A 15,704-nucleotide genomic window follows, 5' to 3' on the forward strand; every position below is an offset into this window, starting at 1 on the left:
TTACTTTATTCTTCTATAATTTTTTCGCTGGCAGGTTAGTTTTGGCCCTCTTCCGATTTTCTCTGTATTAAGTTTTATATTCCAGCAGAAGGTGTTCTAATCTGTAGTTATGTTTTTTAGTGCATAAACTAGTTACTATTTATTATAGTATTTACACGGAACTGCTGTTAATGACATAGATCTGGAAGTTGTATTTGGGTTAATTTTTTTGGTAGAGCTAGCTACTTGTTTTGGTAGCCGTCTAGTTTTGGGTTGTGTGAGTGGGGTGGGTTTTCTAGTTCCAACATCACTCACTGTATATATTATATCTCTTTATTGCTCAGGACATGTATATGTGTTGATTTTACGAATCTGTGTTTACATCTCTGCTCCCAGACTGCTATTGTACTGCTTGACTTTTTATATGCCTTCTGCCTTTTATGCATTAGTAATCGATAATGGCTAGTGCACTTAAATTCGTGAGCTGGAATGTAAAGGGATTGAATCACCCTGTTAAAAGGAGGAAGGTATTCTCACATATCAAACAACTCAAAGCTGACATTGCTTTCCTTCAAGAAACTCATATTCGTTGTTCTGATAACTCCCGGCTTTTGTCAAAGTGGGCGGGTCAGCATTTTCATTCATCCTTTACCGCTAAAGCTAGGGGAGTCTCCATTCTTATTAACTCAAATATTCCTTTTGAACTCCATAATAAAATATCTGATATAAATGGCCATTTTATTATTGTTTCTGGCAAACTGTATAACACTAAAGTTGCACTAGCAAACCTGTATGCCCCCAACTTTGATGATGTTAATTTTTTTGAACGGTTTTTTTCCTCACTACCAGACTTAAACTCATACTCTCTTATACTGGGTGGTGACTTTAATTGTTGGTTAGATCCTAATTTGGATCGATCGTCCTCTGTTACTAGACCACCTACTAAATCTGCCTTAGCTATCCAATCGTTTCTGTCTAATTATGGTATCTCTGATATATGGCGTTTCTTTCATCCTACGGAGAGAGATTATTCTTTTTTCTCACATGTTCACCATACCTTCACTAGAATTGATTATTTCTTACTCGATAACCAACTTATTCCATTTGCCCACTCTTGTGACTATCAGAGAATACTGATCTCTGACCATGCCCCAATTACTCTCTCTCTGAATTTGCCTGGTCTCCCTCAGAGGAATAAACACTGGCGGTTTGATTCAACTTTACTATCGGATGATGATTTTTTAAAATTTATTAAGGATCAGATAACCTTTTATTTTAACACTAATACATCACCTGAAGTGCCATCCCAGATTGTCTGGGATGCCATGAAAGCATATCTGAGGGGGCAAATAATCTCTTACACAGCAAATCTCAACAGAAGATCCTGTGCAGATCGATTAGACCTGATTAACCAGATTAAAGAATTGGATCAAATATATGCCCAAACTAAGAACCCTGAATTATACAAGAAGCGTGTTGAACACCAAACTAACCTGTCAAACTAACCTGTCAACTAACCTGTCACCACTCAACCTGTCGAACGCCAACTTCTCGAAAGCAAGAGTCGCTTTTACATTCATGGGGATAAGTCTGGTAAATTCCTAGCCAATCAGCGGAGGCGTTCCAAAGCCAAACAACATATTACAAAGATCCAGAAGGGGAACGGAGACTTTACATTGGATCATTTAGAAATTAATGACGCATTTAAAAATTTTTATTCTCGGCTTTATTCCTCTGAATCTCTGAATGACAATATCTCTGTTGATCAATTTTTACAGAATCTGAATATCCCCTCACTTTCATCTGATTTCAAAGCCAAACTCAATGCGCCTATGTCATTAGAAGAAATATCTTCTGCAATTTCTGCACTGTCCTCAGGGAAATCTCCTGGACCTGATGGGTTCCCTGTAGAATTTTATAAATCATTCTCTTCTCTTCTTTCTCCTCAGTTACTTTCAGTATTATCTGACTCGTTTAATTATGGCACATTGCCACCCTCTTTCAGTGAGGCATCTATTATTCTTCTTTTAAAAAAGGGCAAAGACCCAACAGAGTGTTCCTCGTATAGGCTGATCTCTCTGCTCAATGTTGATGTAAAGATCTTAGCTAAAGTTTTGGCTCATAGATTAGAAACCGTCATTCCCTCCATTATCTCTGATGACCAAACAGGCTTTATTAAAAACCGTTTCCCTTTTTTTAACATTCGGCATTTATTTAATATCTTATACTCACCTTCAACTGGGATTCCTGAATGTGTTATTTCCCTCGATGCGGAGAAAGCATTTGATCATATAGAGTGGAATTACCTTTTTGCAGTTTTAGAAAAATTTGACCTTGGCCAAAGTTTCATCTCTTGGATCCAATTGCTGTACCTGTGTCCTACTGCCTCTGTTTTAACCAATTTTCAGAAATCCCAAGTATTTAATCTCAAACGTGGCACCTGCCAGGGATGCCCCTTAAGTCCCTTTCTCTTTGATTTGGCTATGGAACCTCTGGCGATAGCATTTCGAAACTGCCCTGAATTGACTGGGATTTGGAGAGGGGGTGTTGAGCATAAAGTTTCTCTCTATGCTGATGACTTATTACTCTTTCTCTCAAATCCATCTAGATCCTTACCTCTAATGTTTTCACTTCTTGACCAGTTCAGCCAGATCTCTGGCTATAAACTTAATTTACATAAGAGTGAACTTCTCCCAATTAATAAAGAAGCACAAGAACTAACATTTCATGATCTCCCTTTTAAAGTAGTCCATAATCAATTTACTTATCTTGGAATTACAGTCACAAGGAAGTTTAAAGATCTTTTTCGTGAAAACTTTGCCAATCTTTCATATGCTATAAAACAGAGCCTGGTACAATGGTCACCTCTATCTATGTCTTTGGTAGGTCGTATTAATGTTGTTAAAATGTATGTTCTCCCCAAATTTTTATACCTATTTCAATCTATCCCAATTTATATTCCTAAATCTTTTTTTGATTCCTTAGACTCTATTATTTTGTCATATCTGTGGTAGAATAAGCACTCTAGAATTAATAAAATCCATCTCCAAAAATCTAAAAAAGAGGGTGGCATGGCTTTACCTAACTTTCGTTTATATTATTGGGCAGCTAATATACGTTGTGGGCTCAGATCAGGAAATGCTATGGTTTCCAGGGGTTTTCTGTTTCCAGCCCTATTGCTCATAATCACCTTTTTTTACCTACTACATATGATTCAGCATTCCAGGTTTGGTATAGGAAGGGCATTAGACATTTTGAAGATCTTTTCATTGATAATCGCTTCGCTTCTTTTCAGCAGCTCTCTGTTAAGTTCAATCTGCCCAATCTCATTTTTTCAGATATCTCCAAATCTGACACTTTATTGCTCCTTTAATTCCTAACTTCCCTGAAATGCCTGCGAAAAATGCTATGGACCTATTTCTTTCCATGAATCCACTAGGTAAAGGCTTAATATCAATCATCCGAGATAAACTAGCAGCCTTACGATGGGCCCCCATGGATAAAATCAAAATGGCCTGGGAGCAGGATTTAAATATCTCCTTATCTGAGGAGAGCTGGGATTCAGTTCTCAAATCGGTTAACTCAATCTCTCTTTGTGCTCGCCACTGCCTTTTACAGTTTAAGATTGTTCATAGAGCCCATTTGTCTAAATCTAAACTATCTCGATTCTACCCTAGCGTTAGTCCGCTCTGTGATAAATGCAAGAGGGGCGTGGCCTCTCTCATCCATATGTACTGGTTCTGTCCTAGCTTGGAGAAATTCTGGAAAGATGTCTTCACTACGTTATCGTGTATTCTGAATCAGCACCTAGAACCAAACCCCTTAATTGCTCTGTTCGGTTTTTGGGGTGAGACAGATTTATGTCTGGGTCCGACCAAATGCCAAATATTATCCTTTGCCTCTCTCCTGGCTAGACGCTTGATCTTCCTCAGATGGAGAGATGTTGCCCCGCCCACTCATGCTCAATGGCTTAACGACATCATGGCCTGTTTGGACCTCGAAAAAATTCATAATTTAGTTCTCAATTCGGATCTAAAGTTCCATAAGGTCTGGGGACCTTTTATCGCGTACTTTCATAACCTTCCTCTTGACTAGGGTTTTTTTTTTCTTTTCAGTCCCTTGCTTTCAGCTTTTTTTTTCTGGTAGAAGGCATTATTACCCTCTGTTGCTGATTGTATTCACAGTCTGGGAGCTTGGCTGTCCTGACTTATACTCTCTATATTGTGTTGTGGTTGGTCTGGAGTTGCTGTTGTTTTTTCTTGTGTTGTGGGGCTTGGGGAGGACACTAAGCTTACTTGTCTTTAATTTAGGTGCTTTTTTTTGCTAAATTCTCTTCCTTTGTAGCATATTGTTATTGTATGCTTAATTTTTGCACTGTTTTAATGTTCCTCATTGGGATTTGGGGTTTTTAATTTGTAAAATGTTTTGAAAAACTAATAAAAAAATTTTTAAAAAATATGCTCAATTTCATACATTTTCACTACTACTCCAAATCCTTAACAGAACTGAAAGCATAAAGCAAAGCAGAAACAAAAGAATGAGACTCCATATAGAGTTAAGAATTATGTGGATAGGTGGCTATAAATGAGAGTAACTGCAAGTGGCACATGGGAGCAGTTTTGATTACATTTGACATAAGGAGTTAACATCATTTGCTACATTTTATAATTCAATGAAGCACTCACTGAAATCTTATAAAAATAGAAAGGTCTCTGTTTTCCAATAACAAAATAAACTAAGAAAACATGTGGTAAGTAAAAAAGATGCTGTCTGAAAAATGTGGAGAAAGCCTTTTCTCATTTCTAAGCTTTGCTGACTTAACCAATTAAACTCGAGCACCCATTGTGTTCCCAACCCTTGACTGCGACAGATCTCTGTGGATTTAGTTATGGGGCATACACCTATGAGAGCGTATGTAAGTAAAAATACCACATGTAACGATGTCTCAGAACCCTACTTTTACTGCCTTGAGTATAACAGTTCTGTATTTGTAAAAGGTTCCTATGTGATACACATCTTAGTTTCTTTTGAGGTTATCTTTTGTGACAATTTGTCAAAAAAAACACCTAAATTAAATTAATAATCTATGAAAATTCCTCAGCTTTTAGCAGCTCTTTATTGTTCTAAATATAATGAAGTATTTTCTGTTCTCTGTTTTTTGTTCAGCTCCTTCATTTGTACATTTGCTCTTATGTTATAATCTTTTAGGTATCTATTACAGATGCCTTTGATGCAGCTGTCTTTTCCATTGTTCCTTTAAAAGTAGCAAATTCTGCATTGAGCAACATTGTGTCCTTAGAGTCTGGGCATCATTATTAAGGAATGCGATGCTATGTCAGCAGTCAGTTAAGAGATTTTTCTTAATCTCAACAGAGAAAACAAGTTTATTATAATTTCTAGCTTCTTTTCAATTCACTGCTGATAATTTCTTCATTGTAAAACCATACCATTCCTTCAATACTACCAATGTAAAATATGTTATATTCATCATAATAAAAACTAATTTCATTTGCCTGTTAAATAACTAAGTTCATCTGAATTTTTCTGTGAAATGTTCTCATCTTGGCCGACTCTCATATATTTTTCAGGTATGTTCAGGTGGATGACAAGACATTCAGGTGGATGAATGACCACCTCTGAGGACTCTGCCAAGTTCAATTTCACCTGTAAAACCTGTCACTTCTATACCGAACATTCATCATTGTTCTACTGAATTTTATTTCTTACTGCATTCCAGCCAAGTGCTCTTCATGCGTTCTTGGCTGCCAACTTGATCTACATATCTCTAGTCTGTGTCACCTGGATTGAAAATACTAATCCATATACAAGGAACTCCAGCAAGTTGATTTAGGACTGGGTTAATTTCCAAATACTCATTACCAGTTGGTGCTTGTACCTTCGTGCTGTCTTGTGGATGCTGGGCACTGCAAGTGTCCTGCCCTTGCTTGTTGAGGAGGATGACTCAATTGGAGGCAACTTATTCTGTCCTGATTTTAAAGAATCTCCTTCAGAATCCACATCTTCAATTTTCACTGAAGGCCATGAGGCATTAGGAGGATCTAATAAAGTAAAGAGGGGATTATGATGGTCATGAAGAGTTGTTACTCCATAGTATCCAGGACATCTTCAAGGAGTGGTGCCTTAGGCAGGCGGCATCCATCATTAAAGACCCCCATCACCCACGACATGCCCTCTTCAAATTGTTACCATCAGGAAGGAGGTACAGGAGCCTGATGGCACATACTCAGTGATTCAGGAACAGCCTTCTTTCTGCCATCTGATTTCTAAATGGACATTAAACCCATGAACACTACCTCACCACTTCTTTATTTGTTTTTTTTTCGCACTACTTATTTTAACTTAACTATTTAATAGACATATATATCCTTAATATAACTCAGTTTCTTCTCTACATTTATTTAGCATGTATTTCATTGTACTGTTGCTGAAAAGTTAACAAATTTCATGACATATGCCAGTGATATTAAACCTGATTCTAATTCTGATTTTAGGGAGTCCCCTCTACGTTTCAATATTCAATGCCTTCCCAGAGATCTGGTTGGTGAATTGCTATTACCTTCTACCTAAGAATGCTAAATGCAGAGATGATATCTAAGTAAGGATAACATTACTTGGGGGTGAGAGAAAGGGGCTTCCAAAATCGTAGACCCAAAACAAAGTGACCTTCCCAACATTATAAAGCTTAAACCCAAACTAAACACCAATAACTATCCTAAAGCACACATAACACATAATAACTGAGCAATTAATTCGGGGCCTGTTTGTGATATACATAAATGATTCAGATGAAAATGTAGATGGATGGATAAGCAAGTTTACAGGTGACATTAAGATCTGTGGAGTTGTGACAGCGTAAAGGACTCCACAATCACAGGGTTGGTGAACCTCAGGGATCTATATTGCATACATACTTTGATAATAAATGTACTTTGTCTATCAAAGAAGACAGCAGGATATAGATTAGTTACAGATATGGATGGAGAAATGGCAGATGGAGGTTAGTCTAGGCAAATATGAGGTGGTTTTTTTGAGAGGGCAAAGGAAAAGAGAAAGTATACAATTAATGGTAGACCCTTTAGTAGTAATCAGTACAGAGGGATGTTGGGGTCCAGCTCTATTGTTTACTGAAAGTGCCTGTGCAAGTGGATGTGGAAAAAAAGCTGATGGCATGCTTGCCTTCATTGGTAAGGGCAGTGCATATAAGAGTAAGAAAGTCATGCTGTATCTATATTAAACCAGTGGAGTATTAAGTGTTCTGTTAAGGGGGTGGAGACTATGGAAAGGGTGCAAAAGGGGCTTACCATGATGTGCCTGGAGTAGAGGGTGTGAGGAATAAACAAAGACTCGAGAAATTTGGTTGTTCTCCTCAGAGCATTGGGGGCAGAGTAGAAACCTAACAAAGATTTTTTTTAAATTATGACAGTCAGAATCTTTTCCCCACATAGGTACCAATGATATGGGTAGGATGAGTTACAAGATTCTGCAAAGTGAATTCAGGGAGTTAGAGGGTAGGACTCCAGGGTTGTGATCTCAGGATTGTTACCTATCCCACATGCTAGTGAGCCCAGAACTAGGAAGATTTTACAGATAACACGTGGCGAAGGAGTTGGTATAGGAGGGAGGGCATAAGACTTGTGGATCATTGGGCAGGTGGGACCTTTACAGAAGGGATGGTTTGCACCTGAACTGGAAGGGGACCAAGATCCAAGCAGGAAGGTTTGCTAATGTTGCATGGTAGGGTTAAAGCTAGAATTGCAGAGGGATGGGAACTAGAGTACCAGAACGGTTAGTGGAGAGGCTGTGGAGGCAGATGTTGGTAAGACCTCAGACAAAGTCAGGAATCAAAAGGTCAAGCATGGTGCAACCAGTGTCCTGAGCTGCATATATTTCAATGCAAGAAGTATCATAGGAAAGGCGGATGAGCTCAGGGTATGTATCAACACCTGGAATTATGATGTTGTAGCCATTAGTGAAGCTTGTTTACAGGAGGGGCAGGACTGGCAGCTCTATATTCTGGGATTCCATTGTTTTAGATGTGATAGAGTGGGAGGGATTAAAAGAGGAGGGGTGGTGTTAATAAAAAAGGGAAAATGTCATGGCAGTGCTACATCCCAGAAAGACTGGAGAACTTGATTAGTGAGGCATTATGAGATAGTGAGGTGTAAATGAGAAATAAGAAAGGAATTGCCTCATTAATGGGGGAAATTACAGACCACCCAACAGGTCAAAGGATTCAGAGGAACAAATTTGTAGAGAGATTGCAGACTGTTGTAAGAAACAAGATTGTTATAGTAGGTGGTTTTAGTTTTCCACATGTAGACTGGGAATCCCATACTGTAAAATGACTAGATGGGATAGAGTTTGTCAAATGTGTTCAGGAAAGTCTCCTTCATCAGTATATAGAAGTCCCAATGAAAGAATATGTAACATAGGATCAGCTATCAGGGAATGAGACAGGGCAGGTGACAGAAGTTTGTGTAGGGGAACACTTTGCATCCAGTGACCACAATGCTATTAGTTTCAAATTAAATATTCAAAAAGATAGATCTGGTTCATTGGTGAGATTCTAAATTGGAGAAGGGCCAATGTTGATGGTATCAGAAATGATCTGGCAAGTATGGATTGGGACAGGCTGTTTTCTGGCAAAGATGTACATGGTAAGTGGGAGGCCATCAAAAGCGAGAAACTTTGAGAGTACAAAGCTTATATGTGCCTGTCAGAATAAAAGGTAAAGGAAAGTAGGGAACCTAGGTTTTCAAGAGATTTGAGGTCCTGGTTAAGAAAAACAGGTGGTGCTTAGCAGGTATAGGCAGTAGGAACTAATGCGGTGCAAGAGAACGTTTAAGAAATAAATCAGGAAGGCTTAAAGAAGGCATGAAGTTGCTCTAGCAGACAAGGTGAAGGAGAATCCTAAGGGATTCTACAGATCTGTTAAGAGCAAAAGGATTGCAAGGGACAAAATTGGTCCTCTGGAAGACCAGAATGGTAATCAATGTGTGGAGCCAAAGCAGATGGGGGAGATCTTTAAGTAAATTTTTTTGCATCTGTATTTTCTCAGGACATGGACACAGAGTCTCTAGAAGTGAGGTAAAGCAGATCAACTTCATGGACCCTGTACAGATTGCAGAGGAGGAGTGTTTTCTATCCTGAGGCAAATCAGGGTGGATAAATCACCAAGCCTTGACAAGGTGTTCCCCTGGACCATATGGGATGTAAGTGTAGCAGAGATATTTAAATCATCCTTAGTGACAGGTGAGGTACCAGAGGATTGCAGGATAGCCAGTGTTGTTCTGCTGTTTAAAAAAAGGTTCTAAACAAAAACTAGCAAATTTCAGGCTGTGAGTCTGGTCAATGTTGGGGGTGTAGTGGACAGCAAGGAATGCTTACACCATGGCTTGCAGAGGGATCTGCATCAGTTGGAAAAATGGGCAGATAGAATTTAACACAGACAAGTACTTCAGGAGGACAGACCAGAGGAGGACTTAAATGGTGAATGGTAGGGCACTGAGGAGTGATGTAGAACAAAAGGATCTGGGGATATGGGTCCATAATTCATTGAAAGTTGTGTTACATGTAGACAGGGTTGTAAAGAAAGCTTTTGATACATTGGCCTCCATAAATTAATGTATTGAGTACAGGAGATGGGATGTTATATTGAAGTTGTCTAATACGTTGCTGAGGTCTAATTTGGGGTATTGTTTGCAGTTTTGGTCACCTACCTACAGGAAAGATGTAAATAAGTTTGAAAGAGTACAGAGGAAATTTACAAGGAGTTGCCAGGTCTGGAGGACCGGAATTATAAGGAAGGATTGAATAGGTTAGGGTTGTATTTCTTAGAATGTAGACGATAGAAAGGAGATTTGATAGAGGCATATAAAATTATGAGGGGTATAGATAGGGTAAATGCAAGCAGGTATTTTCCACTGAGGTTGGGTGGGACTACAACCAAGGTCATGGGCTAAGGTTGAAAGGTGAAAAGTTTAAGGGGAACATGAGGGGAAATTTCTTCACTCAGAGGGTAGTGAGAGTGTGGAATGAACTGCCAGCATAAGTGGTGCATGTGAAAGTTTAAGAGAAGTGTGGATAGGAAGTGTAGGGGTATTGAGGGCTATAGTCAATGGAAGCATGCAGTTTGAATGGTTTTGGCATGGACTAGATGGGCCAAAGGGCCTGTTTCTGTGATGTACTTCTCTATGACTCTATGACCCAGGGTAGAAATGTCAAATACCAGAGGACATTCTTTTAAGATTAGAGGGGAATTACATGCCCACCAGTCTCTCCTACAATTTAAAGTGGTTCATAGGGCCCATATGACCAAGGATAAGTTGTCTCATTTTTATTTAGATATGTCTCTGTATTATGATAAATGTAATAATGGAGAAGCTTCACTCATTCATATGTTTTGGACATGTCTGAGTCTTGGAAAATATTGGAAAGAAGTATTTCAAACTTTCTCGATACTTTTCAAAGTAGGCTTTAAGCCTAATCCTTTGACCACTTTATTTGGTATTGTTGGAGGGAGGGATATTATTTTGGAGTCATCTGACTTGCACATTTTGGCTTTATTTTTTCTTATGGCCAGAAGGATGCTCTTGCTTAAATGGAAAGATGTGGCCCCTCCTATTCATGCCCAATGGTTACGTGATGTGATGTCATTTTCAAATTTAGAGAAGATTCGATGTTCAATCTCTGAATCTAGCCAAGACTTTCAAACATTGTGGGGATCTTTTTTGAATTATTTTCAAAACCTTTGATTTGCTGTAAAAGCACAGATGATGACTAATATTTTTTTTTCCTTTTTTTCTTTACTAATTAGCTTCAGTCTTGGTAGTGGGTTAGATTTTTTAATATAATAAAATTACTATATTTCAATGTTACAAATTAATTAATCTGTATGAATACAGAGTAAGGAGTCTTTATATATGATTTAGTATGATGTATTGATATATATATTTTTTCTTGTACTCTGTATTCTTATATGTAAATTAATTAAAAATATTGGAAAGATTAGAGGGTAAGTTTAAAGGCCATGTAAGGAGTAAGTTTTTTACACAGAGAGTGATAGGTACCTGGAGTGGATAACTAGTGGGTATTAGTGGAAACAGGCAGATTGGTGGAGTTTAAGAGTTTTTAGATTGACACATATGAAAGAAATGGAGGGATATGGATAATATGAAAGAGGAGGAACTTTAGTATAAATGGACATCAAGATCAGCACCTATCATTGGGTGAATGGCCTGCCATTATGGTCTTAAGGAAATGTTGGTTGGCCAGAAAAATGGCTTCAGGCCCCAGCAGGAGATAAGCCAGATTTTTTTATTTGTGAATTTAAATATTGACCATGAATGCATATCACAAACCATAAGGATGTCCTTAACATACAGGATTCAATCTAGGCCATCACATGCAGGTATATAAAACCAAGAAAATGCACTAAAAGGAGATCATGAAACACAAACGTAGCACATATAATGTTCACCTATACAATGCAATGGAGACCATTCCTCGGGCAAGAAGCTGGGGTTTATGACACCAGATGTCTGCTTCCTAGGGCTAAGTGGAGGTAGCCGAGAATTTGAGGGACGGTAGCTGGGTACGTTGGGCAATTCTAAAGCATACTGGGAATTGGGGGAGGAGCATCCAGGAGTCAGCGGCACATCACGAACGAGATGGACTAAGACTACGTCGGTACTTCGTTTAGACATGATGCTGGTTACTAGGAATGTGCATCAACTTGTACTGACAATGGCTCAGAACAGAGTGTCTGCAACTAAAGAGCAAAAGCAGGTTTCAGTCAAAAGCAACATTTGACAGATGCTGGAAACCCCAAATAAAAACAAAGGATGATGGTGAGCCTGCGAGTATCTGTAGACAGAAAAGCAGTTAACATTTTATGTCCCGTATCTGCATTTTTTAAAACTTTTCAGGTCAGTGATCTGTTTTGAAGAAAGTTCAGTGCTGAAATGTTAACTAGGTTTCTCTCTCCACAGATTCTGGCTGACTTATTGAGTATTGCTAGCATTCTCTGTTTTTATTGTAGGTTTACATATTGAGTTGGAGATTAAATACTGTTTTTTGGACAACATAACATGCAATACAATGTTCACTGTACCATAAGTATAATTTACATTGCCTTTCATGTTTGCATGGATCTAATCTCAGCCATTGCAGCACACCACATCTCATAGCATAGCATACATCACATCTCAAACTGTCCAATACTTTGCATCACATCAAATCTTAGACTGTACCATACATTACTTCAGACTGTAACACACTTTACATCCCAGACTGTAAAAGACATTTCACCCCAGACTGTAAAAGACATTTCACCCCAGACTGTACAAACATTTCACTTCAGACTATTATATATACTTCATCTCAGACATCACTTGTCAGACTGTAACACCTAAAGTATTTTGCATGAAACAATTCCCACCCTGTTGAGACAAATCTGACCTCACACTGTCCAAAGGCACATGTAGCCATGCAACACTGATGTAATTATTAATAACCCCAATTATTGTTTTGTGCTAAGCAATGCTCTTAGAACACTTACCTTCTTGTTCTAACTTAGTCTTCAGAACCTCCTCCTCCTTATTTAAAATGTAAAAGTAACATCATAATTATCATGAAAAAGTAAATATTATCAAATGATTGGAGATACTTTTTCTGTACAAAATATATTCCAATTTTTTTTCATTTATTACTATTATTTAGACAGACATTTAAATAAGAAATATGTAGAAGGATATGGTCCTTATGAGAGCAAATGGGATTTATGTAGATGACAGAGAGGTTTCCATGGATGTGGTGAGCCAAATGCTTCAAAGAATCTGTGACTTTTATTTGATAATGAATGATTCATGCACTTCTAAGCATTATTTTGCGTTGTATATGTAGATGCATATGTGCACACACTGCATGTGTGGGGGGGAAGGGAGGGGTTTCTTGTGTGTGTTATAGAATTATAGTAATTTAAACTCCGAAGGAAGCAATTCACACATAGACAATCTAGTAAATTAGTCTAATCTCACTTCCCAGACTTATGTGTAACCCTGTAAAATGAGGCACATCAAGTCCTCATCTAAGTACTTTTAACACATGCTGTTTCTCTACTTAAAAAAAAAACAACTTTACTCTATCTTTCTTAATAAATAAGATTTTTGAACTCTGGTAACATTCTTGTAACCTTTCTCTGCACCTTTTCTGGTGGTGGCACAGATTTACTGGGATCTGGAGACCAAACACTCACAGTTGTCTCTTGTATTCATTCACTATTGTTCTTGGGAATTGGAGGCAAGCGCCAGTGGCCTCGAGCTGAGAAAGGTTAGAGTGTGAGCCCATGATCGACTCCATTTCTCACTGATCTCAGCAATTGAAGCGTAGAGGAATTTGGAGGTGAGAGAGTGTTCAACACTGACTACCTGTCTCTTGCTCGCTGCTGTGACAGCTGCTGCCGGATAAGCAGTCTGTGTGTGATACATCTTAGAAGGGTTCTGTGATCAAGTGGGCTCTCTCTCTCTCTCTCTCTCTCTCTCTCTCTCTCTCTCCCTCAAAGCTATTGGTGGATGTTACCAATGTTCTGTGATTTATGAATTGGACTGTGGACTCTGTCACTTCTCTGTTTTTCACATTCTGTGTTCTTGCCCGTTCTTCCTTATTGCCGGTTGGAGTGCTTTGTTAGTTTATTTTGTGTATGTGTTGGGGGGGGGGGAGTGTTGTTGTGGGTTTGGGGTTTGATGTTCTTGTCGTTTGGAGTGATTTGTTAGTTTTTTGTGTGGGGGCATGTTGATGGTGTTGCGCTTGCAAAATTTTTTTTTGAGTGGGAAGTTGATTTTTCTCTTTGAATGACCTCCATGGTTTTCTTTGCTTCATTGCTATCTCGAGAAGATGAATCTCAGAGCTATATACTGCATACATACATTGATAATAGATGAACCTTTGAAACTTTGAGATGGCACTGAGCTACAATGTCCATTGAGATCATGGCTCGGATGTAATTGATACTTAGGTTCATAGGGATAGTTCTGGGGACAGTGAGGGGAGTTATGGCTGAGGTTAGGGTTTAGGGACAGGGATGAGGAAGCACTAGAGGTCAGAGGTAATAAATGAAGAGTTAGGGACAGAAGCCAGAGTTCAGAGACCGGTCAGTGCACTGCACTGTTGAAGGCCAGCAATCCCCCAGGGCAATTGTTGGGTCAGCAGGCATGAAGAATAAGGGCCAGAGATCCCTATGGTCAAGGACCAAAGTCAGTGGACTCCAAGGACACCCCCAACTGCCAGGCCTGGTGAGACCTGGTGTTGGAGCTTCTTGTGAATCCAGGGTCTAGGCCTGGAGGTCAAAGTCCCATGATCAATGAGTCCTGGGATTGATGCCTAGTGGTTGTGGACATGCTACACTGGTGCTGGGATGTGTGACAACACTTATGGGCTGTCCCCAGCACATCCTTAGGTTGTGTTGGTTGTTAATACAACACATTTCACTGTGTATTTCCATGGCATATGATCTAAATTATCATGGTTAAGGTACGACTTTCATGTGCTTATAAATGAAAGTGTCTCATATGCCTTTATGATCTATCTTCCTTTCTACCCTGAGGAATCTGTTGTCATACATTCTCAAGATCCTATAATTTATTTTGTGTTTCTTTGCCTTGCTTGCTTTCCCCAAATGCAATACTCTATATAAAATCATTTCAGTTGTTATTTTCATACTCAGTTGACTATGCAATTTACAGTTTTCTTCCTATCAGCTGTTAGGTCATTTTACTGTATTATTGTCAAACTTCTCCAGAGTCAATGTTAAGAAAGAGGATATGCTGGAACTTTTGAAAACATTAGGATGGATAAGTCCTCAGGGCCCCCAGGTTACTACAGGAAGTGAGGGAAGAGATTGTTGTGCCTTTACCCCTTACCTCATGTTGGTGGCTAGCTTCAGCAGCTTCAATTAATTGATATTTGACCACTTCGTCATAACATGGCTGCACAATCTGCTCTGTCCCCTCAGGGCAGACACTATTCTGATCACTGCAAAACACAAAAGACAAAGTCTGTAACACTTCATGCTTAGTGAGCATCATCCGGACAGATCACAAAACGGACAACCCACGGGAAGGTTTCTACACGTGTGACAACCCAGGAAAGGAAAGATACTGGATGAACTCAGCAGAAAGGAAACATCCAAGTGGACAGTCAAAGTTGATCTTCTGGTTTGGTTATTAGATCAGGTGCGGAAGCAACAATTTATACTCGGAGGATTTTTCTAGAGTTGTATCTCCCACAGGGACAGGAAACTACTAGACCCGACATGAGACCAGGGCTATTGGCTCTGCTGGTCTTTTCCTGTCATTTTCACCAGTTAAAGCATTCTTGGTCTAAGTCAAACTCCTGCCTCAGTCCCGTGGGGATCCCAGTCGGCGAGGATAGATTCGCGCCGAGCTCTTGTTTACGTCGCAAGCATTCAACGCCTCTCCCAGTGTGGGGTGGATTTACAGCTTAACTAAACCGGATCATCGGCGAGTTATATAAAAATTTCTTCTTTTTATTAGCGTGAGTTTAAAATGAATGGCTCCTATAATGGGCGAATTATTCACTCCTTTAACCATCACTCTCTACCCCCAGCGTAGACCGAGAGGACCCCACTGCTCCACAGGTCGACAAATAAAAGATCTGTGAAGCCTAACGTTTTCTTATAGCCAAAC

The sequence above is a fragment of the Hypanus sabinus genome, chromosome 17 (genome assembly GCF_030144855.1).
Source record: "Hypanus sabinus isolate sHypSab1 chromosome 17, sHypSab1.hap1, whole genome shotgun sequence".
Classification (NCBI taxonomy): Eukaryota; Metazoa; Chordata; class Chondrichthyes; order Myliobatiformes; family Dasyatidae; genus Hypanus; species Hypanus sabinus.